General features: G+C 46.1%; 12 non-coding genes across 12 annotated transcripts; all 12 read right to left on the bottom strand.

Moving 5' to 3' along the window:
* Window positions 1-250: 250 nt before the first annotated feature.
* LOC130315861 (U2 spliceosomal RNA) lies at window positions 251-441 on the bottom strand. The gene has a single exon (XR_008863292.1). It is a non-coding gene; the product is annotated as a U2 spliceosomal RNA (small nuclear RNA).
* Window positions 442-2,534: 2,093 nt separating this feature from the next.
* On the bottom strand, window positions 2,535-2,725 carry LOC130315860 (U2 spliceosomal RNA). The gene has a single exon (XR_008863291.1). It is a non-coding gene; the product is annotated as a U2 spliceosomal RNA (small nuclear RNA).
* A 2,083-nt stretch (window positions 2,726-4,808) lies between these two features.
* On the bottom strand, window positions 4,809-4,999 carry LOC130315858 (U2 spliceosomal RNA). The gene has a single exon (XR_008863289.1). It is a non-coding gene; the product is annotated as a U2 spliceosomal RNA (small nuclear RNA).
* A 2,090-nt stretch (window positions 5,000-7,089) lies between these two features.
* Window positions 7,090-7,280, bottom strand: LOC130315857 (U2 spliceosomal RNA). Its single transcript, XR_008863288.1, has one exon. It is a non-coding gene; the product is annotated as a U2 spliceosomal RNA (small nuclear RNA).
* A 2,099-nt stretch (window positions 7,281-9,379) lies between these two features.
* On the bottom strand, window positions 9,380-9,570 carry LOC130315887 (U2 spliceosomal RNA). The gene has a single exon (XR_008863316.1). It is a non-coding gene; the product is annotated as a U2 spliceosomal RNA (small nuclear RNA).
* A 2,083-nt stretch (window positions 9,571-11,653) lies between these two features.
* LOC130315856 (U2 spliceosomal RNA) lies at window positions 11,654-11,844 on the bottom strand. Its single transcript, XR_008863287.1, has one exon. It is a non-coding gene; the product is annotated as a U2 spliceosomal RNA (small nuclear RNA).
* Window positions 11,845-13,930: 2,086 nt separating this feature from the next.
* LOC130315854 (U2 spliceosomal RNA) lies at window positions 13,931-14,121 on the bottom strand. Its single transcript, XR_008863286.1, has one exon. It is a non-coding gene; the product is annotated as a U2 spliceosomal RNA (small nuclear RNA).
* Window positions 14,122-16,204: 2,083 nt separating this feature from the next.
* Window positions 16,205-16,395, bottom strand: LOC130315853 (U2 spliceosomal RNA). The gene has a single exon (XR_008863285.1). It is a non-coding gene; the product is annotated as a U2 spliceosomal RNA (small nuclear RNA).
* Window positions 16,396-18,466: 2,071 nt separating this feature from the next.
* Window positions 18,467-18,657, bottom strand: LOC130315852 (U2 spliceosomal RNA). Its single transcript, XR_008863284.1, has one exon. It is a non-coding gene; the product is annotated as a U2 spliceosomal RNA (small nuclear RNA).
* A 2,084-nt stretch (window positions 18,658-20,741) lies between these two features.
* Window positions 20,742-20,932, bottom strand: LOC130315851 (U2 spliceosomal RNA). The gene has a single exon (XR_008863283.1). It is a non-coding gene; the product is annotated as a U2 spliceosomal RNA (small nuclear RNA).
* A 2,088-nt stretch (window positions 20,933-23,020) lies between these two features.
* On the bottom strand, window positions 23,021-23,211 carry LOC130315850 (U2 spliceosomal RNA). Its single transcript, XR_008863282.1, has one exon. It is a non-coding gene; the product is annotated as a U2 spliceosomal RNA (small nuclear RNA).
* A 2,091-nt stretch (window positions 23,212-25,302) lies between these two features.
* Window positions 25,303-25,493, bottom strand: LOC130315849 (U2 spliceosomal RNA). Its single transcript, XR_008863281.1, has one exon. It is a non-coding gene; the product is annotated as a U2 spliceosomal RNA (small nuclear RNA).
* Window positions 25,494-26,353: the final 860 nt, after the last annotated feature.

Genomic DNA, 26,353 nt, shown 5'->3' with positions numbered 1-26,353 from the left:
CACAGGTGTGCTGGCTACTCAAATGATCCAATTAAGGAGGCCATTTAGTCAGCAGCAGCAGAAGTCCTGTGCCTGGACGCTCCAACAGCGGCCAGACACAAGCAGAAGCAGAAGCAGCAGAAGCAGCAGCAGCACCACCTTTTGTTTTTTGGCTGCAGCAGCAGCAGCAAGGCCCACAGGACTGGCTAGCTGGCTAGCCAGCAAGCAGGTAGCAATGAAAGTAGGAATCTTTCTTTTTAACCCTGTAAGGGGGTGGTGCACTGTACCCGAAGATACTGCCATATCGGGTCAATGCATAGGGCGACGGAAGCAAGCTTCGAAATCGGCCCCCGTTCTCAAAAATCCATTTAATATATGGTCCCCAGATAGGGGACGTATCAGATATTAAACTGATAAGAACAGATACTACACTTGATCTTAGCCAAAAGGCCGAGAAGCGATAACCGTGAAAGGGGCGGGCCCAACAAGGTCCCCTTCATGGGCACTATCACTGCTTGCTGTCAGGGAGGCTGCCAGACAATTTTCCATGCACACTCTGGGCTGGGGGGCAGTCAACCACCAGTACACACAGCAGAACCTAAACCCATACCATTATTGCTAAGCAGCAAGACAGGGGCCCATTGCACTCCCACGGGGCCTTTTTAAATGCAATCCATAACCCGGATTTGCCAGGAACCCTTCTTACTCCTCCTACTTGCATGTGACACTGGGCTTAGGATCTGCATAGGAAACACACACACAAGCACACACCTACCTTTGTTGCCTGCAGATGCCTCCTTGGCTGTCCCCAAACGGTATCAAACCAACACCCACGGGAAGCTGTAAGCATAGAGGACATGCCTGCACCCCATTGGACTTACCTGTGTGGGTTAAATCCGGGTTATTTGACAACCTATGGCGGTGATGGTTCTGCTCAGGCAGAGCAGTGCTGATGCTCCTCATAAAGCTGTCGCTGCTGTGAAGGTTCTAGGTGACATCACAAATCCCTATGGTTACATACACAACAAAGCTGGGTTGTTGTTGTTTACACTCTGCAAGGCCTGTGGAAGTGAGTGACATCATAGCACTGTAGTTCTGAGGGTTCTAGATGGATGCAACAATCTCCTGTTGCTTCTATGAAGGCCATAATAGACGACATCACCAAACAGCTCCATAGTCACATACACAGCAAAGGAGAGATGTTGTTTACACCTAGTGATGTCAGTGGTATTGAGTGACATCACAGCACAGTGCTAAGGCTCCTGGGCCTGGACACAGCAGCGGCTGCAATATCTCAACGGAGAATACGTTTATATATATGTGTGTGTGTGCGCGTATATATATATATATATATATATATATATATATATATATATATATATTTCTCCGCCGAAATCACTTTTAAACCCATTTCCACCTTTTTTTCCCTTCTCTTCCTCTTACTTTTTTTTCACGTTTTTTTACGTTTTTCTCCTTTTTGCCTCTTTTCTGGGCGTATTATTCTTCTTTTTCTTCTTTTTTTTCGTCTAATGCATACCCCATCAGTGCAGCAATGCTTATTCAATACCGCCAGCAGATGGAGACACTGGGGGATAATTTTCTAAGGATTTATACTGATTTTTCCTGTCTGAATTTGTCGCACAGAAAGTTGCAGGCCAAATATGTGTGACATTTCTGCGACTTTAGCTTCTAGAGCATTTTTACAACATTATACATAGGTGCTGAATACATAAAAAGCGACTGTTCAGCGACAGACAAGTCGCATCGGCTGAAAGTAGGCCAGAATGTCAGTCCATGTTGGAGCAGGTTTAGATACAGTCTAAAGTATAGATCTCAAAGTCTGTGCACAGAATTTAGCAAGGGCCTCGCACCTTCTGATGCATCAGGTAGGTGCACAATAGCATAGCCTAACCCTCTGTACTTTGGTCTATATTGATGCGGGACATAGACAGCCAGCTGATGACCAATCCATTAGTGCAATGGATGGCTGGAAGCATTTGTCTTTGCCTTTGCAATACCACAGAAGCAATGCATGGTCAATGTACAGCAATGACACACCTGTGTGAACAGCCAGGAGACCCCCCCCATGTTATGTTACATAGTTACATAGTTAGTACGGTCGAAAAAAGACATATGTCCATCAAGTTCAACCAGGGAATTAAGGGGTAGGGGTGTGGCGCGATATTGGGGAAGGGATGAGATTTTATATTTCTTCATAAGCATTAATCTTATTTTGTCAATTAGGAACATTCAGCACCCACCCGCTATCAAGGCAGCTGCCTATCATGTCATGCCCTACCTGCACAGGTGTGCTGGCTACTCAAATGATCCAATTAAGGAGGCCATTTAGTCAGCAGCAGCAGAAGTCCTGTGCCTGGACGCTCCAACAGCGGCCAGACACAAGCAGAAGCAGAAGCAGCAGAAGCAGCAGCAGCAGCACCACCTTTTGTTTTTTGGCTGCAGCAGCAGCAGCAAGGCCCACAGGGCTGGCTAGCTGGCTAGCCAGCAAGCAGGTAGCAATGAAAGTAGGAATCTTTCTTTTTAACCCTGTAAGGGGGTGGTGCACTGTACCCGAAGATACTGCCATATCGGGTCAATGCATAGGGCGACGGAAGCAAGCTTCGAAATCGGCCCCCGTTCTCAAAAATCCATTTAATATATGGTCCCCAGATAGGGGACGTATCAGATATTAAACTGATAAGAACAGATACTACACTTGATCTTAGCCAAAAGGCCGAGAAGCGATAACCGTGAAAGGGGCGGGCCCAACAAGGTCCCCTTCATGGGCACTATCACTGCTTGCTGTCAGGGAGGCTGCCAGACAATTTTCCATGCACACTCTGGGCTGGGGGGCAGTCAACCACCAGTACACACAGCAGAACCTAAACCCATACCATTATTGCTAAGCAGCAAGACAGGGGCCCATTGCACTCCCACGGGGCCTTTTTAAATGCAATCCATAACCCGGATTTGCCAGGAACCCTTCTTACTCCTCCTACTTGCATGTGACACTGGGCTTAGGATCTGCATAGGAAACACACACACAAGCACACACCTACCTTTGTTGCCTGCAGATGCCTCCTTGGCTGTCCCCAAACGGTATCAAACCAACACCCACGGGAAGCTGTAAGCATAGAGGACATGCCTGCACCCCATTGGACTTACCTGTGTGGGTTAAATCCGGGTTATTTGACAACCTATGGCGGTGATGGTTCTGCTCAGGCAGAGCAGTGCTGATGCTCCTCATAAAGCTGTCGCTGCTGTGAAGGTTCTAGGTGACATCACAAATCCCTATGGTTACATACACAACAAAGCTGGGTTGTTGTTGTTTACACTCTGCAAGGCCTGTGGAAGTGAGTGACATCATAGCACTGTAGTTCTGAGGGTTCTAGATGGATGCAACAATCTCCTGTTGCTTCTATGAAGGCCATAATAGACGACATCACCAAACAGCTCCATAGTCACATACACAGCAAAGGAGAGATGTTGTTTACACCTAGTGATGTCAGTGGTATTGAGTGACATCACAGCACAGTGCTAAGGCTCCTGGGCCTGGACACAGCAGCGGCTGCAATATCTCAACGGAGAATACGTTTATATATATGTGTGTGTGTGCGCGTATATATATATATATATATATATATATATATATATATATATTCTCCGCCGAAATCACTTTTAAACCCATTTCCACCTTTTTTTCCCTTCTCTTCCTCTTACTTTTTTTTCACGTTTTTTTACGTTTTTCTCCTTTTCGCCTCTTTTCTGGGCGTATTATTCTTCTTTTTCTTCTTTTTTTTCGTCTAATGCATACCCCATCAGTGCAGCAATGCTTATTCAATACCGCCAGCAGATGGAGACACTGGGGGATAATTTTCTAAGGATTTATACTGATTTTTCCTGTCTGAATTTGTCGCACAGAAAGTTGCAGGCCAAATATGTGTGACATTTCTGCGACTTTAGCTTCTAGAGCATTTTTACAACATTATAAATAGGTGCTGAATACATAAAAAGCGACTGTTCAGCGACAGACAAGTCGCATCGGCTGAAAGTAGGCCAGAATGTCAGTCCATGTTGGAGCAGGTTTAGATACAGTCTAAAGTATAGATCTCAAAGTCTGTGCACAGAATTTAGCAAGGGCCTCGCACCTTCTGATGCATCAGGTAGGTGCACAATAGCATAGCCTAACCCTCTGTACTTTGGTCTATATTGATGCGGGACATAGACAGCCAGCTGATGACCAATCCATTAGTGCAATGGATGGCTGGAAGCATTTGTCTTTGCCTTTGCAATACCACAGAAGCAATGCATGGTCAATGTACAGCAATGACACACCTGTGTGAACAGCCAGGAGACCCCCCCCATGTTATGTTACATAGTTACATAGTTAGTACGGTCGAAAAAAGACATATGTCCATCAAGTTCAACCAGGGAATTAAGGGGTAGGGGTGTGGCGCGATATTGGGGAAGGGATGAGATTTTATATTTCTTCATAAGCATTAATCTTATTTTGTCAATTAGGAACATTCAGCACCCACCCGCTATCAAGGCAGCTGCCTATCATGTCATGCCCTACCTGCACAGGTGTGCTGGCTACTCAAATGATCCAATTAAGGAGGCCATTTAGTCAGCAGCAGCAGAAGTCCTGTGCCTGGACGCTCCAACAGCGGCCAGACACAAGCAGAAGCAGAAGCAGCAGAAGCAGCAGCAGCACCACCTTTTGTTTTTTGGCTGCAGCAGCAGCAGCAAGGCCCACAGGGCTGGCTAGCTGGCTAGCCAGCAAGCAGGTAGCAATGAAAGTAGGAATCTTTCTTTTTAACCCTGTAAGGGGGTGGTGCACTGTACCCGAAGATACTGCCATATCGGGTCAATGCATAGGGCGACGGAAGCAAGCTTCGAAATCGGCCCCCGTTCTCAAAAATCCATTTAATATATGGTCCCCAGATAGGGGACGTATCAGATATTAAACTGATAAGAACAGATACTACACTTGATCTTAGCCAAAAGGCCGAGAAGCGATAACCGTGAAAGGGGCGGGCCCAACAAGGTCCCCTTCATGGGCACTATCACTGCTTGCTGTCAGGGAGGCTGCCAGACAATTTTCCATGCACACTCTGGGCTGGGGGGCAGTCAACCACCAGTACACACAGCAGAACCTAAACCCATACCATTATTGCTAAGCAGCAAGACAGGGGCCCATTGCACTCCCACGGGGCCTTTTTAAATGCAATCCATAACCCGGATTTGCCAGGAACCCTTCTTACTCCTCCTACTTGCATGTGACACTGGGCTTAGGATCTGCATAGGAAACACACACACAAGCACACACCTACCTTTGTTGCCTGCAGATGCCTCCTTGGCTGTCCCCAAACGGTATCAAACCAACACCCACGGGAAGCTGTAAGCATAGAGGACATGCCTGCACCCCATTGGACTTACCTGTGTGGGTTAAATCCGGGTTATTTGACAACCTATGGCGGTGATGGTTCTGCTCAGGCAGAGCAGTGCTGATGCTCCTCATAAAGCTGTCGCTGCTGTGAAGGTTCTAGGTGACATCACAAATCCCTATGGTTACATACACAACAAAGCTGGGTTGTTGTTGTTTACACTCTGCAAGGCCTGTGGAAGTGAGTGACATCATAGCACTGTAGTTCTGAGGGTTCTAGATGGATGCAACAATCTCCTGTTGCTTCTATGAAGGCCATAATAGACGACATCACCAAACAGCTCCATAGTCACATACACAGCAAAGGAGAGATGTTGTTTACACCTAGTGATGTCAGTGGTATTGAGTGACATCACAGCACAGTGCTAAGGCTCCTGGGCCTGGACACAGCAGCGGCTGCAATATCTCAACGGAGAATACGTTTATATATATGTGTGTGTGTGCGCGTATATATATATATATATATATATATATATATATATATATATATATATTTCTCCGCCGAAATCACTTTTAAACCCATTTCCACCTTTTTTTCCCTTCTCTTCCTCTTACTTTTTTTTCACGTTTTTTTACGTTTTTCTCCTTTTCGCCTCTTTTCTGGGCGTATTATTCTTCTTTTTCTTCTTTTTTTTCGTCTAATGCATACCCCATCAGTGCAGCAATGCTTATTCAATACCGCCAGCAGATGGAGACACTGGGGGATAATTTTCTAAGGATTTATACTGATTTTTCCTGTCTGAATTTGTCGCACAGAAAGTTGCAGGCCAAATATGTGTGACATTTCTGCGACTTTAGCTTCTAGAGCATTTTTACAACATTATACATAGGTGCTGAATACATAAAAAGCGACTGTTCAGCGACAGACAAGTCGCATCGGCTGAAAGTAGGCCAGAATGTCAGTCCATGTTGGAGCAGGTTTAGATACAGTCTAAAGTATAGATCTCAAAGTCTGTGCACAGAATTTAGCAAGGGCCTCGCACCTTCTGATGCATCAGGTAGGTGCACAATAGCATAGCCTAACCCTCTGTACTTTGGTCTATATTGATGCGGGACATAGACAGCCAGCTGATGACCAATCCATTAGTGCAATGGATGGCTGGAAGCATTTGTCTTTGCCTTTGCAATACCACAGAAGCAATGCATGGTCAATGTACAGCAATGACACACCTGTGTGAACAGCCAGGAGACCCCCCCCATGTTATGTTACATAGTTACATAGTTAGTACGGTCGAAAAAAGACATATGTCCATCAAGTTCAACCAGGGAATTAAGGGGTAGGGGTGTGGCGCGATATTGGGGAAGGGATGAGATTTTATATTTCTTCATAAGCATTAATCTTATTTTGTCAATTAGGAACATTCAGCACCCACCCGCTATCAAGGCAGCTGCCTATCATGTCATGCCCTACCTGCACAGGTGTGCTGGCTACTCAAATGATCCAATTAAGGAGGCCATTTAGTCAGCAGCAGCAGAAGTCCTGTGCCTGGACGCTCCAACAGCGGCCAGACACAAGCAGAAGCAGAAGCAGCAGAAGCAGCAGCAGCACCACCTTTTGTTTTTTGGCTGCAGCAGCAGCAGCAAGGCCCACAGGGCTGGCTAGCTGGCTAGCCAGCAAGCAGGTAGCAATGAAAGTAGGAATCTTTCTTTTTAACCCTGTAAGGGGGTGGTGCACTGTACCCGAAGATACTGCCATATCGGGTCAATGCATAGGGCGACGGAAGCAAGCTTCGAAATCGGCCCCCGTTCTCAAAAATCCATTTAATATATGGTCCCCAGATAGGGGACGTATCAGATATTAAACTGATAAGAACAGATACTACACTTGATCTTAGCCAAAAGGCCGAGAAGCGATAACCGTGAAAGGGGCGGGCCCAACAAGGTCCCCTTCATGGGCACTATCACTGCTTGCTGTCAGGGAGGCTGCCAGACAATTTTCCATGCACACTCTGGGCTGGGGGGCAGTCAACCACCAGTACACACAGCAGAACCTAAACCCATACCATTATTGCTAAGCAGCAAGACAGGGGCCCATTGCACTCCCACGGGGCCTTTTTAAATGCAATCCATAGCCCGGATTTGCCAGGAACCCTTCTTACTCCTCCTACTTGCATGTGACACTGGGCTTAGGATCTGCATAGGAAACACACACACAAGCACACACCTACCTTTGTTGCCTGCAGATGCCTCCTTGGCTGTCCCCAAACGGTATCAAACCAACACCCACGGGAAGCTGTAAGCATAGAGGACATGCCTGCACCCCATTGGACTTACCTGTGTGGGTTAAATCCGGGTTATTTGACAACCTATGGCGGTGATGGTTCTGCTCAGGCAGAGCAGTGCTGATGCTCCTCATAAAGCTGTCGCTGCTGTGAAGGTTCTAGGTGACATCACAAATCCCTATGGTTACATACACAACAAAGCTGGGTTGTTGTTGTTTACACTCTGCAAGGCCTGTGGAAGTGAGTGACATCATAGCACTGTAGTTCTGAGGGTTCTAGATGGATGCAACAATCTCATCTCCTGTTGCTTCTATGAAGGCCATAATAGACGACATCACCAAACAGCTCCATAGTCACATACACAGCAAAGGAGAGATGTTGTTTACACCTAGTGATGTCAGTGGTATTGAGTGACATCACAGCACAGTGCTAAGGCTCCTGGGCCTGGACACAGCAGCGGCTGCAATATCTCATCGGAGAATACGTTTATATATATGTGTGTGTGTGCGCGTATATATATATATATATATATATATATATATATATATATATATATATTTCTCCGCCGAAATCACTTTTAAACCCATTTCCACCTTTTTTTCCCTTCTCTTCCTCTTACTTTTTTTTCACGTTTTTTTACGTTTTTCTCCTTTTCGCCTCTTTTCTGGGCGTATTATTCTTCTTTTTCTTCTTTTTTTTCGTCTAATGCATACCCCATCAGTGCAGCAATGCTTATTCAATACCGCCAGCAGATGGAGACACTGGGGGATAATTTTCTAAGGATTTATACTGATTTTTCCTGTCTGAATTTGTCGCACAGAAAGTTGCAGGCCAAATATGTGTGACATTTCTGCGACTTTAGCTTCTAGAGCATTTTTACAACATTATACATAGGTGCTGAATACATAAAAAGCGACTGTTCAGCGACAGACAAGTCGCATCGGCTGAAAGTAGGCCAGAATGTCAGTCCATGTTGGAGCAGGTTTAGATACAGTCTAAAGTATAGATCTCAAAGTCTGTGCACAGAATTTAGCAAGGGCCTCGCACCTTCTGATGCATCAGGTAGGTGCACAATAGCATAGCCTAACCCTCTGTACTTTGGTCTATATTGATGCGGGACATAGACAGCCAGCTGATGACCAATCCATTAGTGCAATGGATGGCTGGAAGCATTTGTCTTTGCCTTTGCAATACCACAGAAGCAATGCATGGTCAATGTACAGCAATGACACACCTGTGTGAACAGCCAGGAGACCCCCCCCCATGTTATGTTACATAGTTACATAGTTAGTACGGTCGAAAAAAGACATATGTCCATCAAGTTCAACCAGGGAATTAAGGGGTAGGGGTGTGGCGCGATATTGGGGAAGGGATGAGATTTTATATTTCTTCATAAGCATTAATCTTATTTTGTCAATTAGGAACATTCAGCACCCACCCGCTATCAAGGCAGCTGCCTATCATGTCATGCCCTACCTGCACAGGTGTGCTGGCTACTCAAATGATCCAATTAAGGAGGCCATTTAGTCAGCAGCAGCAGAAGTCCTGTGCCTGGACGCTCCAACAGCGGCCAGACACAAGCAGAAGCAGAAGCAGCAGAAGCAGCAGCAGCACCACCTTTTGTTTTTTGGCTGCAGCAGCAGCAGCAGCAAGGCCCACAGGGCTGGCTAGCTGGCTAGCCAGCAAGCAGGTAGCAATGAAAGTAGGAATCTTTCTTTTTAACCCTGTAAGGGGGTGGTGCACTGTACCCGAAGATACTGCCATATCGGGTCAATGCATAGGGCGACGGAAGCAAGCTTCGAAATCGGCCCCCCGTTCTCAAAATCCATTTAATATATGGTCCCCAGATAGGGGACGTATCAGATATTAAACTGATAAGAACAGATACTACACTTGATCTTAGCCAAAAGGCCGAGAAGCGATAACCGTGAAAGGGGCGGGCCCAACAAGGTCCCCTTCATGGGCACTATCACTGCTTGCTGTCAGGGAGGCTGCCAGACAATTTTCCATGCACACTCTGGGCTGGGGGGCAGTCAACCACCAGTACACACAGCAGAACCTAAACCCATACCATTATTGCTAAGCAGCAAGACAGGGGCCCATTGCACTCCCACGGGCCTTTTTAAATGCAATCCATAACCCGGATTTGCCAGGAACCCTTCTTACTCCTCCTACTTGCATGTGACACTGGGCTTAGGATCTGCATAGGAAACACACACACAAGCACACACCTACCTTTGTTGCCTGCAGATGCCTCCTTGGCTGTCCCCAAACGGTATCAAACCAACACCCACGGGAAGCTGTAAGCATAGAGGACATGCCTGCACCCCATTGGACTTACCTGTGTGGGTTAAATCCGGGTTATTTGACAACCTATGGCGGTGATGGTTCTGCTCAGGCAGAGCAGTGCTGATGCTCCTCATAAAGCTGTCGCTGCTGTGAAGGTTCTAGGTGACATCACAAATCCCTATGGTTACATACACAACAAAGCTGGGTTGTTGTTGTTTACACTCTGCAAGGCCTGTGGAAGTGAGTGACATCATAGCACTGTAGTTCTGAGGGTTCTAGATGGATGCAACAATCTCCTGTTGCTTCTATGAAGGCCATAATAGACGACATCACCAAACAGCTCCATAGTCACATACACAGCAAAGGAGAGATGTTGTTTACACCTAGTGATGTCAGTGGTATTGAGTGACATCACAGCACAGTGCTAAGGCTCCTGGGCCTGGACACAGCAGCGGCTGCAATATCTCAACGGAGAATACGTTTATATATATGTGTGTGTGTGCGCGTATATATATATATATATATATATATATATATATATATATATTTCTCCGCCGAAATCACTTTTAAACCCATTTCCACCTTTTTTTCCCTTCTCTTCCTCTTACTTTTTTTTCACGTTTTTTACGTTTTTCTCCTTTTCGCCTCTTTTCTGGGCGTATTATTCTTCTTTTTCTTCTTTTTTTTCGTCTAATGCATACCCCATCAGTGCAGCAATGCTTATTCAATACCGCCAGCAGATGGAGACACTGGGGGATAATTTTTCTAAGGATTTATACTGATTTTTCCTGTCTGAATTTGTCGCACAGAAAGTTGCAGGCCAAATATGTGTGACATTTCTGCGACTTTAGCTTCTAGAGCATTTTTACAACATTATACATAGGTGCTGAATACATAAAAAGCGACTGTTCAGCGACAGACAAGTCGCATCGGCTGAAAGTAGGCCAGAATGTCAGTCCATGTTGGAGCAGGTTTAGATACAGTCTAAAGTATAGATCTCAAAGTCTGTGCACAGAATTTAGCAAGGGCCTCGCACCTTCTGATGCATCAGGTAGGTGCACAATAGCATAGCCTAACCCTCTGTACTTTGGTCTATATTGATGCGGGACATAGACAGCCAGCTGATGACCAATCCATTAGTGCAATGGATGGCTGGAAGCATTTGTCTTTGCCTTTGCAATACCACAGAAGCAATGCATGGTCAATGTACAGCAATGACACACCTGTGTGAACAGCCAGGAGACCCCCCCCATGTTATGTTACATAGTTACATAGTTAGTACGGTCGAAAAAAGACATATGTCCATCAAGTTCAACCAGGGAATTAAGGGGTAGGGGTGTGGCGCGATATTGGGGAAGGGATGAGATTTTATATTTCTTCATAAGCATTAATCTTATTTTGTCAATTAGGAACATTCAGCACCCACCCGCTATCAAGGCAGCTGCCTATCATGTCATGCCCTACCTGCACAGGTGTGCTGGCTACTCAAATGATCCAATTAAGGAGGCCATTTAGTCAGCAGCAGCAGAAGTCCTGTGCCTGGACGCTCCAACAGCGGCCAGACACAAGCAGAAGCAGAAGCAGCAGAAGCAGCAGCAGCACCACCTTTTGTTTTTTGGCTGCAGCAGCAGCAGCAAGGCCCACAGGGCTGGCTAGCTGGCTAGCCAGCAAGCAGGTAGCAATGAAAGTAGGAATCTTTCTTTTTAACCCTGTAAGGGGGTGGTGCACTGTACCCGAAGATACTGCCATATCGGGTCAATGCATAGGGCGACGGAAGCAAGCTTCGAAATCGGCCCCCGTTCTCAAAAATCCATTTAATATATGGTCCCCAGATAGGGGACGTATCAGATATTAAACTGATAAGAACAGATACTACACTTGATCTTAGCCAAAAGGCCGAGAAGCGATAACCGTGAAAGGGGCGGGCCCAACAAGGTCCCCTTCATGGGCACTATCACTGCTTGCTGTCAGGGAGGCTGCCAGACAATTTTCCATGCACACTCTGGGCTGGGGGGCAGTCAACCACCAGTACACACAGCAGAACCTAAACCCATACCATTATTGCTAAGCAGCAAGACAGGGGCCCATTGCACTCCCACGGGGCCTTTTTAAATGCAATCCATAACCCGGATTTGCCAGGAACCCTTCTTACTCCTCCTACTTGCATGTGACACTGGGCTTAGGATCTGCATAGGAAACACACACACAAGCACACACCTACCTTTGTTGCCTGCAGATGCCTCCTTGGCTGTCCCCAAACGGTATCAAACCAACACCCACGGGAAGCTGTAAGCATAGAGGACATGCCTGCACCCCATTGGACTTACCTGTGTGGGTTAAATCCGGGTTATTTGACAACCTATGGCGGTGATGGTTCTGCTCAGGCAGAGCAGTGCTGATGCTCCTCATAAAGCTGTCGCTGCTGTGAAGGTTCTAGGTGACATCACAAATCCCTATGGTTACATACACAACAAAGCTGGGTTGTTGTTGTTTACACTCTGCAAGGCCTGTGGAAGTGAGTGACATCATAGCACTGTAGTTCTGAGGGTTCTAGATGGATGCAACAATCTCCTGTTGCTTCTATGAAGGCCATAATAGACGACATCACCAAACAGCTCCATAGTCACATACACAGCAAAGGAGAGATGTTGTTTACACCTAGTGATGTCAGTGGTATTGAGTGACATCACAGCACAGTGCTAAGGCTCCTGGGCCTGGACACAGCAGCGGCTGCAATATCTCAACGGAGAATACGTTTATATATATGTGTGTGTGTGCGCGTATATATATATATGTATATATATATATATATATATATATATATTTCTCCGCCGAAATCACTTTTAAACCCATTTCCACCTTTTTTTCCCTTCTCTTCCTCTTACTTTTTTTTCACGTTTTTTTACGTTTTTCTCCTTTTCGCCTCTTTTCTGGGCGTATTATTCTTCTTTTTCTTCTTTTTTTTCGTCTAATGCATACCCCATCAGTGCAGCAATGCTTATTCAATACCGCCAGCAGATGGAGACACTGGGGGATAATTTTCTAAGGATTTATACTGATTTTTCCTGTCTGAATTTGTCGCACAGAAAGTTGCAGGCCAAATATGTGTGACATTTCTGCGACTTTAGCTTCTAGAGCATTTTTACAACATTATACATAGGTGCTGAATACATAAAAAGCGACTGTTCAGCGACAGACAAGTCGCATCGGCTGAAAGTAGGCCAGAATGTCAGTCCATGTTGGAGCAGGTTTAGATACAGTCTAAAGTATAGATCTCAAAGTCTGTGCACAGAATTTAGCAAGGGCCTCGCACCTTCTGATGCATCAGGTAGGTGCACAATAGCATAGCCTAACCCTCTGTACTTTGGTCTATATTGATGCGGGACATAGACAGCCAGCTGATGACCAATCCATTAGTGCAATGGATGGCTGGAAGCATTTGTCTTTGCCTTTGCAATACCACAGAAGCAATGCATGGTCAATGTACAGCAATGACACACCTGTGTGAACAGCCAGGAGACCCCCCCCATGTTATGTTACATAGTTACATAGTTAGTACGGTCGAAAAAAGACATATGTCCATCAAGTTCAACCAGGGAATTAAGGGGTAGGGGTGTGGCGCGATATTGGGGAAGGGATGAGATTTTATATTTCTTCATAAGCATTAATCTTATTTTGTCAATTAGGAACATTCAGCACCCACCCGCTATCAAGGCAGCTGCCTATCATGTCATGCCCTACCTGCACAGGTGTGCTGGCTACTCAAATGATCCAATTAAGGAGGCCATTTAGTCAGCAGCAGCAGAAGTCCTGTGCCTGGACGCTCCAACAGCGGCCAGACACAAGCAGAAGCAGAAGCAGCAGAAGCAGCAGCAGCACCACCTTTTGTTTTTTGGCTGCAGCAGCAGCAGCAAGGCCCACAGGGCTGGCTAGCTGGCTAGCCAGCAAGCAGGTAGCAATGAAAGTAGGAATCTTTCTTTTTAACCCTGTAAGGGGGTGGTGCACTGTACCCGAAGATACTGCCATATCGGGTCAATGCATAGGGCGACGGAAGCAAGCTTCGAAATCGGCCCCCGTTCTCAAAAATCCATTTAATATATGGTCCCCAGATAGGGGACGTATCAGATATTAAACTGATAAGAACAGATACTACACTTGATCTTAGCCAAAAGGCCGAGAAGCGATAACCGTGAAAGGGGCGGGCCCAACAAGGTCCCCTTCATGGGCACTATCACTGCTTGCTGTCAGGGAGGCTGCCAGACAATTTTCCATGCACACTCTGGGCTGGGGGGCAGTCAACCACCAGTACACACAGCAGAACCTAAACCCATACCATTATTGCTAAGCAGCAAGACAGGGGCCCATTGCACTCCCACGGGGCCTTTTTAAATGCAATCCATAACCCGGATTTGCCAGGAACCCTTCTTACTCCTCCTACTTGCATGTGACACTGGGCTTAGGATCTGCATAGGAAACACACACACAAGCACACACCTACCTTTGTTGCCTGCAGATGCCTCCTTGGCTGTCCCCAAACGGTATCAAACCAACACCCACGGGAAGCTGTAAGCATAGAGGACATGCCTGCACCCCATTGGACTTACCTGTGTGGGTTAAATCCGGGTTATTTGACAACCTATGGCGGTGATGGTTCTGCTCAGGCAGAGCAGTGCTGATGCTCCTCATAAAGCTGTCGCTGCTGTGAAGGTTCTAGGTGACATCACAAATCCCTATGGTTACATACACAACAAAGCTGGGTTGTTGTTGTTTACACTCTGCAAGGCCTGTGGAAGTGAGTGACATCATAGCACTGTAGTTCTGAGGGTTCTAGATGGATGCAACAATCTCCTGTTGCTTCTATGAAGGCCATAATAGACGACATCACCAAACAGCTCCATAGTCACATACACAGCAAAGGAGAGATGTTGTTTACACCTAGTGATGTCAGTGGTATTGAGTGACATCACAGCACAGTGCTAAGGCTCCTGGGCCTGGACACAGCAGCGGCTGCAATATCTCAACGGAGAATACGTTTATATATATGTGTGTGTGTGCGCGTATATATATATATATATATATATATATATATATATATATTTCTCCGCCGAAATCACTTTTAAACCCATTTCCACCTTTTTTTCCCTTCTCTTCCTCTTACTTTTTTTTTCACGTTTTTTTACGTTTTTCTCCTTTTCGCCTCTTTTCTGGGCGTATTATTCTTCTTTTTCTTCTTTTTTTTCGTCTAATGCATACCCCATCAGTGCAGCAATGCTTATTCAATACCGCCAGCAGATGGAGGCACTGGGGGATAATTTTCTAAGGATTTATACTGATTTTTCCTGTCTGAATTTGTCGCACAGAAAGTTGCAGGCCAAATATGTGTGACATTTCTGCGACTTTAGCTTCTAGAGCATTTTTACAACATTATACATAGGTGCTGAATACATAAAAAGCGACTGTTCAGCGACAGACAAGTCGCATCGGCTGAAAGTAGGCCAGAATGTCAGTCCATGTTGGAGCAGGTTTAGATACAGTCTAAAGTATAGATCTCAAAGTCTGTGCACAGAATTTAGCAAGGGCCTCGCACCTTCTGATGCATCAGGTAGGTGCACAATAGCATAGCCTAACCCTCTGTACTTTGGTCTATATTGATGCGGGACATAGACAGCCAGCTGATGACCAATCCATTAGTGCAATGGATGGCTGGAAGCATTTGTCTTTGCCTTTGCAATACCACAGAAGCAATGCATGGTCAATGTACAGCAATGACACACCTGTGTGAACAGCCAGGAGACCCCCCCCATGTTATGTTACATAGTTACATAGTTAGTACGGTCGAAAAAAGACATATGTCCATCAAGTTCAACCAGGGAATTAAGGGGTAGGGGTGTGGCGCGATATTGGGGAAGGGATGAGATTTTATATTTCTTCATAAGCATTAATCTTATTTTGTCAATTAGGAACATTCAGCACCCACCCGCTATCAAGGCAGCTGCCTATCATGTCATGCCCTACCTGCACAGGTGTGCTGGCTACTCAAATGATCCAATTAAGGAGGCCATTTAGTCAGCAGCAGCAGAAGTCCTGTGCCTGGACGCTCCAACAGCGGCCAGACACAAGCAGAAGCAGAAGCAGCAGAAGCAGCAGCAGCACCACCTTTTGTTTTTTGGCTGCAGCAGCAGCAGCAAGGCCCACAGGGCTGGCTAGCTGGCTAGCCAGCAAGCAGGTAGCAATGAAAGTAGGAATCTTTCTTTTTAACCCTGTAAGGGGGTGGTGCACTGTACCCGAAGATACTGCCATATCGGGTCAATGCATAGGGCGACGGAAGCAAGCTTCGAAATCGGCCCCCGTTCTCAAAAATCCATTTAATATATGGTCCCCAGATAGGGGACGTATCAGATATTAAACTGATAAGAACAGATACTACACTTGATCTTAGCCAAAAGGCCGAGAAGCGATAACCGTGAAAGGGGCGGGCCCAACAAGGTCCCCTTCATGGGCACTATCACTGCTTGCTGTCAGGGAGGCTGCCAGACAATTTTCCATGCACACTCTGGGCTGGGGGGCAGTCAACCACCAGTACACACAGCAGAACCTAAACCCATACCATTATTGCTAAGCAGCAAGACAGGGGCCCATTGCACTCCCACGGGGCCTTTTTAAATGCAATCCATAACCCGGATTTGCCAGGAACCCTTCTTACTCCTCCTACTTGCATGTGACACTGGGCTTAGGATCTGCATAGGAAACACACACACAAGCACACACCTACCTTTGTTGCCTGCAGATGCCTCCTTGGCTGTCCCCAAACGGTATCAAACCAACACCCACGGGAAGCTGTAAGCATAGAGGACATGCCTGCACCCCATTGGACTTACCTGTGTGGGTTAAATCCGGGTTATTTGACAACCTATGGCGGTGATGGTTCTGCTCAGGCAGAGCAGTGCTGATGCTCCTCATAAAGCTGTCGCTGCTGTGAAGGTTCTAGGTGACATCACAAATCCCTATGGTTACATACACAACAAAGCTGGGTTGTTGTTGTTTACACTCTGCAAGGCCTGTGGAAGTGAGTGACATCATAGCACTGTAGTTCTGAGGGTTCTAGATGGATGCAACAATCTCCTGTTGCTTCTATGAAGGCCATAATAGACGACATCACCAAACAGCTCCATAGTCACATACACAGCAAAGGAGAGATGTTGTTTACACCTAGTGATGTCAGTGGTATTGAGTGACATCACAGCACAGTGCTAAGGCTCCTGGGCCTGGACACAGCAGCGGCTGCAATATCTCAACGGAGAATACGTTTATATATATGTGTGTGTGTGCGCGTATATATATATATATATATATATATATATATATATATTTCTCCGCCGAAATCACTTTTAAACCCATTTCCACCTTTTTTTCCCTTCTCTTCCTCTTACTTTTTTTTCACGTTTTTTTACGTTTTTCTCCTTTTCGCCTCTTTTCTGGGCGTATTATTCTTCTTTTTCTTCTTTTTTTTCGTCTAATGCATACCCCATCAGTGCAGCAATGCTTATTCAATACCGCCAGCAGATGGAGACACTGGGGGATAATTTTCTAAGGATTTATACTGATTTTTCCTGTCTGAATTTGTCGCACAGAAAGTTGCAGGCCAAATATGTGTGACATTTCTGCGACTTTAGCTTCTAGAGCATTTTTACAACATTATACATAGGTGCTGAATACATAAAAAGCGACTGTTCAGCGACAGACAAGTCGCATCGGCTGAAAGTAGGCCAGAATGTCAGTCCATGTTGGAGCAGGTTTAGATACAGTCTAAAGTATAGATCTCAAAGTCTGTGCACAGAATTTAGCAAGGGCCTCGCACCTTCTGATGCATCAGGTAGGTGCACAATAGCATAGCCTAACCCTCTGTACTTTGGTCTATATTGATGCGGGACATAGACAGCCAGCTGATGACCAATCCATTAGTGCAATGGATGGCTGGAAGCATTTGTCTTTGCCTTTGCAATACCACAGAAGCAATGCATGGTCAATGTACAGCAATGACACACCTGTGTGAACAGCCAGGAGACCCCCCCCATGTTATGTTACATAGTTACATAGTTAGTACGGTCGAAAAAAGACATATGTCCATCAAGTTCAACCAGGGAATTAAGGGGTAGGGGTGTGGCGCGATATTGGGGAAGGGATGAGATTTTATATTTCTTCATAAGCATTAATCTTATTTTGTCAATTAGGAACATTCAGCACCCACCCGCTATCAAGGCAGCTGCCTATCATGTCATGCCCTACCTGCACAGGTGTGCTGGCTACTCAAATGATCCAATTAAGGAGGCCATTTAGTCAGCAGCAGCAGAAGTCCTGTGCCTGGACGCTCCAACAGCGGCCAGACACAAGCAGAAGCAGAAGCAGCAGCAGCACCACCTTTTGTTTTTTGGCTGCAGCAGCAGCAGCAAGGCCCACAGGGCTGGCTAGCTGGCTAGCCAGCAAGCAGGTAGCAATGAAAGTAGGAATCTTTCTTTTTAACCCTGTAAGGGGGTGGTGCACTGTACCCGAAGATACTGCCATATCGGGTCAATGCATAGGGCGACGGAAGCAAGCTTCGAAATCGGCCCCCGTTCTCAAAAATCCATTTAATATATGGTCCCCAGATAGGGGACGTATCAGATATTAAACTGATAAGAACAGATACTACACTTGATCTTAGCCAAAAGGCCGAGAAGCGATAACCGTGAAAGGGGCGGGCCCAACAAGGTCCCCTTCATGGGCACTATCACTGCTTGCTGTCAGGGAGGCTGCCAGACAATTTTCCATGCACACTCTGGGCTGGGGGGCAGTCAACCACCAGTACACACAGCAGAACCTAAACCCATACCATTATTGCTAAGCAGCAAGACAGGGGCCCATTGCACTCCCACGGGGCCTTTTTAAATGCAATCCATAACCCGGATTTGCCAGGAACCCTTCTTACTCCTCCTACTTGCATGTGACACTGGGCTTAGGATCTGCATAGGAAACACACACACAAGCACACACCTACCTTTGTTGCCTGCAGATGCCTCCTTGGCTGTCCCCAAACGGTATCAAACCAACACCCACGGGAAGCTGTAAGCATAGAGGACATGCCTGCACCCCATTGGACTTACCTGTGTGGGTTAAATCCGGGTTATTTGACAACCTATGGCGGTGATGGTTCTGCTCAGGCAGAGCAGTGCTGATGCTCCTCATAAAGCTGTCGCTGCTGTGAAGGTTCTAGGTGACATCACAAATCCCTATGGTTACATACACAACAAAGCTGGGTTGTTGTTGTTTACACTCTGCAAGGCCTGTGGAAGTGAGTGACATCATAGCACTGTAGTTCTGAGGGTTCTAGATGGATGCAACAATCTCCTGTTGCTTCTATGAAGGCCATAATAGACGACATCACCAAACAGCTCCATAGTCACATACACAGCAAAGGAGAGATGTTGTTTACACCTAGTGATGTCAGTGGTATTGAGTGACATCACAGCACAGTGCTAAGGCTCCTGGGCCTGGACACAGCAGCGGCTGCAATATCTCAACGGAGAATACGTTTATATATATGTGTGTGTGTGCGCGTATATATATATATATATATATATATATATATATATATATATTTCTCCGCCGAAATCACTTTTAAACCCATTTCCACCTTTTTTTCCCTTCTCTTCCTCTTACTTTTTTTTCACGTTTTTTTACGTTTTTCTCCTTTTCGCCTCTTTTCTGGGCGTATTATTCTTCTTTTTCTTCTTTTTTTTCGTCTAATGCATACCCCATCAGTGCAGCAATGCTTATTCAATACCGCCAGCAGATGGAGACACTGGGGGATAATTTTCTAAGGATTTATACTGATTTTTCCTGTCTGAATTTGTCGCACAGAAAGTTGCAGGCCAAATATGTGTGACATTTCTGCGACTTTAGCTTCTAGAGCATTTTTACAACATTATACATAGGTGCTGAATACATAAAAAGCGACTGTTCAGCGACAGACAAGTCGCATCGGCTGAAAGTAGGCCAGAATGTCAGTCCATGTTGGAGCAGGTTTAGATACAGTCTAAAGTATAGATCTCAAAGTCTGTGCACAGAATTTAGCAAGGGCCTCGCACCTTCTGATGCATCAGGTAGGTGCACAATAGCATAGCCTAACCCTCTGTACTTTGGTCTATATTGCTGCGGGACATAGACAGCCAGCCGATGACCAATCCATTAGTGCAATGGATGGCTGGAAGCATTTGTCTTTGCCTTTGCAATACCACAGAAGCAATGCATGGTCAATGTACAGCAATGACACACCTGTGTGAACAGCCAGGAGACCCCCCCCATGTTATGTTACATAGTTACATAGTTAGTACGGTCGAAAAAAGACATATGTCCATCAAGTTCAACCAGGGAATTAAGGGGTAGGGGTGTGGCGCGATATTGGGGAAGGGATGAGATTTTATATTTCTTCATAAGCATTAATCTTATTTTGTCAATTAGGAACATTCAGCACCCACCCGCTATCAAGGCAGCTGCCTATCATGTCATGCCCTACCTGCACAGGTGTGCTGGCTACTCAAATGATCCAATTAAGGAGGCCATTTAGTCAGCAGCAGCAGAAGTCCTGTGCCTGGACGCTCCAACAGCGGCCAGACACAAGCAGAAGCAGAAGCAGCAGAAGCAGCAGCAGCACCACCTTTTGTTTTTTGGCTGCAGCAGCAGCAGCAAGGCCCACAGGGCTGGCTAGCTGGCTAGCCAGCAAGCAGGTAGCAATGAAAGTAGGAATCTTTCTTTTTAACCCTGTAAGGGGGTGGTGCACTGTACCCGAAGATACTGCCATATCGGGTCAATGCATAGGGCGACGGAAGCAAGCTTCGAAATCGGCCCCCGTTCTCAAAAATCCATTTAATATATGGTCCCCAGATAGGGGACGTATCAGATATTAAACTGATAAGAACAGATACTACACTTGATCTTAGCCAAAAGGCCGAGAAGCGATAACCGTGAAAGGGGCGGGCCCAACAAGGTCCCCTTCATGGGCACTATCACTGCTTGCTGTCAGGGAGGCTGCCAGACAATTTTCCATGCACACTCTGGGCTGGGGGGCAGTCAACCACCAGTACACACAGCAGAACCTAAACCCATACCATTATTGCTAAGCAGCAAGACAGGGGCCCATTGCACTCCCACGGGGCCTTTTTAAATGCAATCCATAACCCGGATTTGCCAGGAACCCTTCTTACTCCTCCTACTTGCATGTGACACTGGGCTTAGGATCTGCATAGGAAACACACACACAAGCACACACCTACCTTTGTTGCCTGCAGATGCCTCCTTGGCTGTCCCCAAACGGTATCAAACCAACACCCACGGGAAGCTGTAAGCATAGAGGACATGCCTGCACCCCATTGGACTTACCTGTGTGGGTTAAATCCGGGTTATTTGACAACCTATGGCGGTGATGGTTCTGCTCAGGCAGAGCAGTGCTGATGCTCCTCATAAAGCTGTCGCTGCTGTGAAGGTTCTAGGTGACATCACAAATCCCTATGGTTACATACACAACAAAGCTGGGTTGTTGTTGTTTACACTCTGCAAGGCCTGTGGAAGTGAGTGACATCATAGCACTGTAGTTCTGAGGGTTCTAGATGGATGCAACAATCTCCTGTTGCTTCTATGAAGGCCATAATAGACGACATCACCAAACAGCTCCATAGTCACATACACAGCAAAGGAGATATGTTGTTTACACCTAGTGATGTCAGTGGTATTGAGTGACATCACAGCACAGTGCTAAGGCTCCTGGGCCTGGACACAGCAGCGGCTGCAATATCTCAACGGAGAATACGTTTATATATATGTGTGTGTGTGCGCGTATATATATATATATATATATATATATATATATATATATATATATTTCTCCGCCGAAATCACTTTTAAACCCATTTCCACCTTTTTTTCCCTTCTCTTCCTCTTACTTTTTTTTCACGTTTTTTTACGTTTTTCTCCTTTTCGCCTCTTTTCTGGGCGTATTATTCTTCTTTTTCTTCTTTTTTTTCGTCTAATGCATACCCCATCAGTGCAGCAATGCTTATTCAATACCGCCAGCAGATGGAGGCACTGGGGGATAATTTTCTAAGGATTTATACTGATTTTTCCTGTCTGAATTTGTCGCACAGAAAGTTGCAGGCCAAATATGTGTGACATTTCTGCGACTTTAGCTTCTAGAGCATTTTTACAACATTATACATAGGTGCTGAATACATAAAAAGCGACTGTTCAGCGACAGACAAGTCGCATCGGCTGAAAGTAGGCCAGAATGTCAGTCCATGTTGGAGCAGGTTTAGATACAGTCTAAAGTATAGATCTCAAAGTCTGTGCACAGAATTTAGCAAGGGCCTCGCACCTTCTGATGCATCAGGTAGGTGCACAATAGCATAGCCTAACCCTCTGTACTTTGGTCTATATTGATGCGGGACATAGACAGCCAGCTGATGACCAATCCATTAGTGCAATGGATGGCTGGAAGCATTTGTCTTTGCCTTTGCAATACCACAGAAGCAATGCATGGTCAATGTACAGCAATGACACACCTGTGTGAACAGCCAGGAGACCCCCCCCATGTTATGTTACATAGTTACATAGTTAGTACGGTCGAAAAAAGACATATGTCCATCAAGTTCAACCAGGGAATTAAGGGGTAGGGGTGTGGCGCGATATTGGGGAAGGGATGAGATTTTATATTTCTTCATAAGCATTAATCTTATTTTGTCAATTAGGAACATTCAGCACCCACCCGCTATCAAGGCAGCTGCCTATCATGTCATGCCCTACCTGCACAGGTGTGCTGGCTACTCAAATGATCCAATTAAGGAGGCCATTTAGTCAGCAGCAGCAGAAGTCCTGTGCCTGGACGCTCCAACAGCGGCCAGACACAAGCAGAAGCAGAAGCAGCAGAAGCAGCAGCAGCACCACCTTTTGTTTTTTGGCTGCAGCAGCAGCAGCAAGGCCCACAGGGCTGGCTAGCTGGCTAGCCAGCAAGCAGGTAGCAATGAAAGTAGGAATCTTTCTTTTTAACCCTGTAAGGGGGTGGTGCACTGTACCCGAAGATACTGCCATATCGGGTCAATGCATAGGGCGACGGAAGCAAGCTTCGAAATCGGCCCCCGTTCTCAAAAATCCATTTAATATATGGTCCCCAGATAGGGGACGTATCAGATATTAAACTGATAAGAACAGATACTACACTTGATCTTAGCCAAAAGGCCGAGAAGCGATAACCGTGAAAGGGGCGGGCCCAACAAGGTCCCCTTCATGGGCACTATCACTGCTTGCTGTCAGGGAGGCTGCCAGACAATTTTCCATGCACACTCTGGGCTGGGGGGCAGTCAACCACCAGTACACACAGCAGAACCTAAACCCATACCATTATTGCTAAGCAGCAAGACAGGGGCCCATTGCACTCCCACGGGGCCTTTTTAAATGCAATCCATAACCCGGATTTGCCAGGAACCCTTCTTACTCCTCCTACTTGCATGTGACACTGGGCTTAGGATCTGCATAGGAAACACACACACAAGCACACACCTACCTTTGTTGCCTGCAGATGCCTCCTTGGCTGTCCCCAAACGGTATCAAACCAACACCCACGGGAAGCTGTAAGCATAGAGGACATGCCTGCACCCCATTGGACTTACCTGTGTGGGTTAAATCCGGGTTATTTGACAACCTATGGCGGTGATGGTTCTGCTCAGGCAGAGCAGTGCTGATGCTCCTCATAAAGCTGTCGCTGCTGTGAAGGTTCTAGGTGACATCACAAATCCCTATGGTTACATACACAACAAAGCTGGGTTGTTGTTGTTTACACTCTGCAAGGCCTGTGGAAGTGAGTGACATCATAGCACTGTAGTTCTGAGGGTTCTAGATGGATGCAACAATCTCCTGTTGCTTCTATGAAGGCCATAATAGACGACATCACCAAACAGCTCCATAGTCACATACACAGCAAAGGAGAGATGTTGTTTACACCTAGTGATGTCAGTGGTATTGAGTGACATCACAGCACAGTGCTAAGGCTCCTGGGCCTGGACACAGCAGCGGCTGCAATATCTCAACGGAGAATACGTTTATATATATGTGTGTGTGTGCGCGTATATATATATATATATATATATATATATATATATATATATATATATTTCTCCGCCGAAATCACTTTTAAACCCATTTCCACCTTTTTTTCCCTTCTCTTCCTCTTACTTTTTTTTCACGTTTTTTTACGTTTTTCTCCTTTTCGCCTCTTTTCTGGGCGTATTATTCTTCTTTTTCTTCTTTTTTTTCGTCTAATGCATACCCCATCAGTGCAGCAATGCTTATTCAATACCGCCAGCAGATGGAGACACTGGGGGATAATTTTCTAAGGATTTATACTGATTTTTCCTGTCTGAATTTGTCGCACAGAAAGTTGCAGGCCAAATATGTGTGACATTTCTGCGACTTTAGCTTCTAGAGCATTTTTACAACATTATACATAGGTGCTGAATACATAAAAAGCGACTGTTCAGCGACAGACAAGTCGCATCGGCTGAAAGTAGGCCAGAATGTCAGTCCATGTTGGAGCAGGTTTAGATACAGTCTAAAGTATAGATCTCAAAGTCTGTGCACAGAATTTAGCAAGGGCCTCGCACCTTCTGATGCATCAGGTAGGTGCACAATAGCATAGCCTAACCCTCTGTACTTTGGTCTATATTGATGCGGGACATAGACAGCCAGCTGATGACCAATCCATTAGTGCAATGGATGGCTGGAAGCATTTGTCTTTGCCTTTGCAATACCACAGAAGCAATGCATGGTCAATGTACAGCAATGACACACCTGTGTGAACAGCCAGGAGACCCCCCCCCATGTTATGTTACATAGTTACATAGTTAGTACGGTCGAAAAAAGACATATGTCCATCAAGTTCAACCAGGGAATTAAGGGGTAGGGGTGTGGCGCGATATTGGGGAAGGGATGAGATTTTATATTTCTTCATAAGCATTAATCTTATTTTGTCAATTAGGAACATTCAGCACCCACCCGCTATCAAGGCAGCTGCCTATCATGTCATGCCCTACCTGCACAGGTGTGCTGGCTACTCAAATGATCCAATTAAGGAGGCCATTTAGTCAGCAGCAGCAGAAGTCCTGTGCCTGGACGCTCCAACAGCGGCCAGACACAAGCAGAAGCAGAAGCAGCAGAAGCAGCAGCAGCACCACCTTTTGTTTTTTGGCTGCAGCAGCAGCAGCAAGGCCCACAGGGCTGGCTAGCTGGCTAGCCAGCAAGCAGGTAGCAATGAAAGTAGGAATCTTTCTTTTTAACCCTGTAAGGGGGTGGTGCACTGTACCCGAAGATACTGCCATATCGGGTCAATGCATAGGGCGACGGAAGCAAGCTTCGAAATCGGCCCCCGTTCTCAAAAATCCATTTAATATATGGTCCCCAGATAGGGGACGTATCAGATATTAAACTGATAAGAACAGATACTACACTTGATCTTAGCCAAAAGGCCGAGAAGCGATAACCGTGAAAGGGGCGGGCCCAACAAGGTCCCCTTCATGGGCACTATCACTGCTTGCTGTCAGGGAGGCTGCCAGACAATTTTCCATGCACACTCTGGGCTGGGGGGCAGTCAACCACCAGTACACACAGCAGAACCTAAACCCATACCATTATTGCTAAGCAGCAAGACAGGGGCCCATTGCACTCCCACGGGGCCTTTTTAAATGCAATCCATAACCCGGATTTGCCAGGAACCCTTCTTACTCCTCCTACTTGCATGTGACACTGGGCTTAGGATCTGCATAGGAAACACACACACAAGCACACACCTACCTTTGTTGCCTGCAGATGCCTCCTTGGCTGTCCCCAAACGGTATCAAACCAACACCCACGGGAAGCTGTAAGCATAGAGGACATGCCTGCACCCCATTGGACTTACCTGTGTGGGTTAAATCCGGGTTATTTGACAACCTATGGCGGTGATGGTTCTGCTCAGGCAGAGCAGTGCTGATGCTCCTCATAAAGCTGTCGCTGCTGTGAAGGTTCTAGGTGACATCACAAATCCCTATGGTTACATACACAACAAAGCTGGGTTGTTGTTGTTTACACTCTGCAAGGCCTGTGGAAGTGAGTGACATCATAGCACTGTAGTTCTGAGGGTTCTAGATGGATGCAACAATCTCCTGTTGCTTCTATGAAGGCCATAATAGACGACATCACCAAACAGCTCCATAGTCACATACACAGCAAAGGAGAGATGTTGTTTACACCTAGTGATGTCAGTGGTATTGAGTGACATCACAGCACAGTGCTAAGGCTCCTGGGCCTGGACACAGCAGCGGCTGCAATATCTCAACGGAGAATACGTTTATATATATGT

The sequence above is a fragment of the Hyla sarda genome, unplaced genomic scaffold, assembly GCF_029499605.1.
Source record: "Hyla sarda isolate aHylSar1 unplaced genomic scaffold, aHylSar1.hap1 scaffold_189, whole genome shotgun sequence".
Classification (NCBI taxonomy): Eukaryota; Metazoa; Chordata; class Amphibia; order Anura; family Hylidae; genus Hyla; species Hyla sarda.
This window is presented reverse-complemented; position numbering and strand designations above follow the sequence as displayed.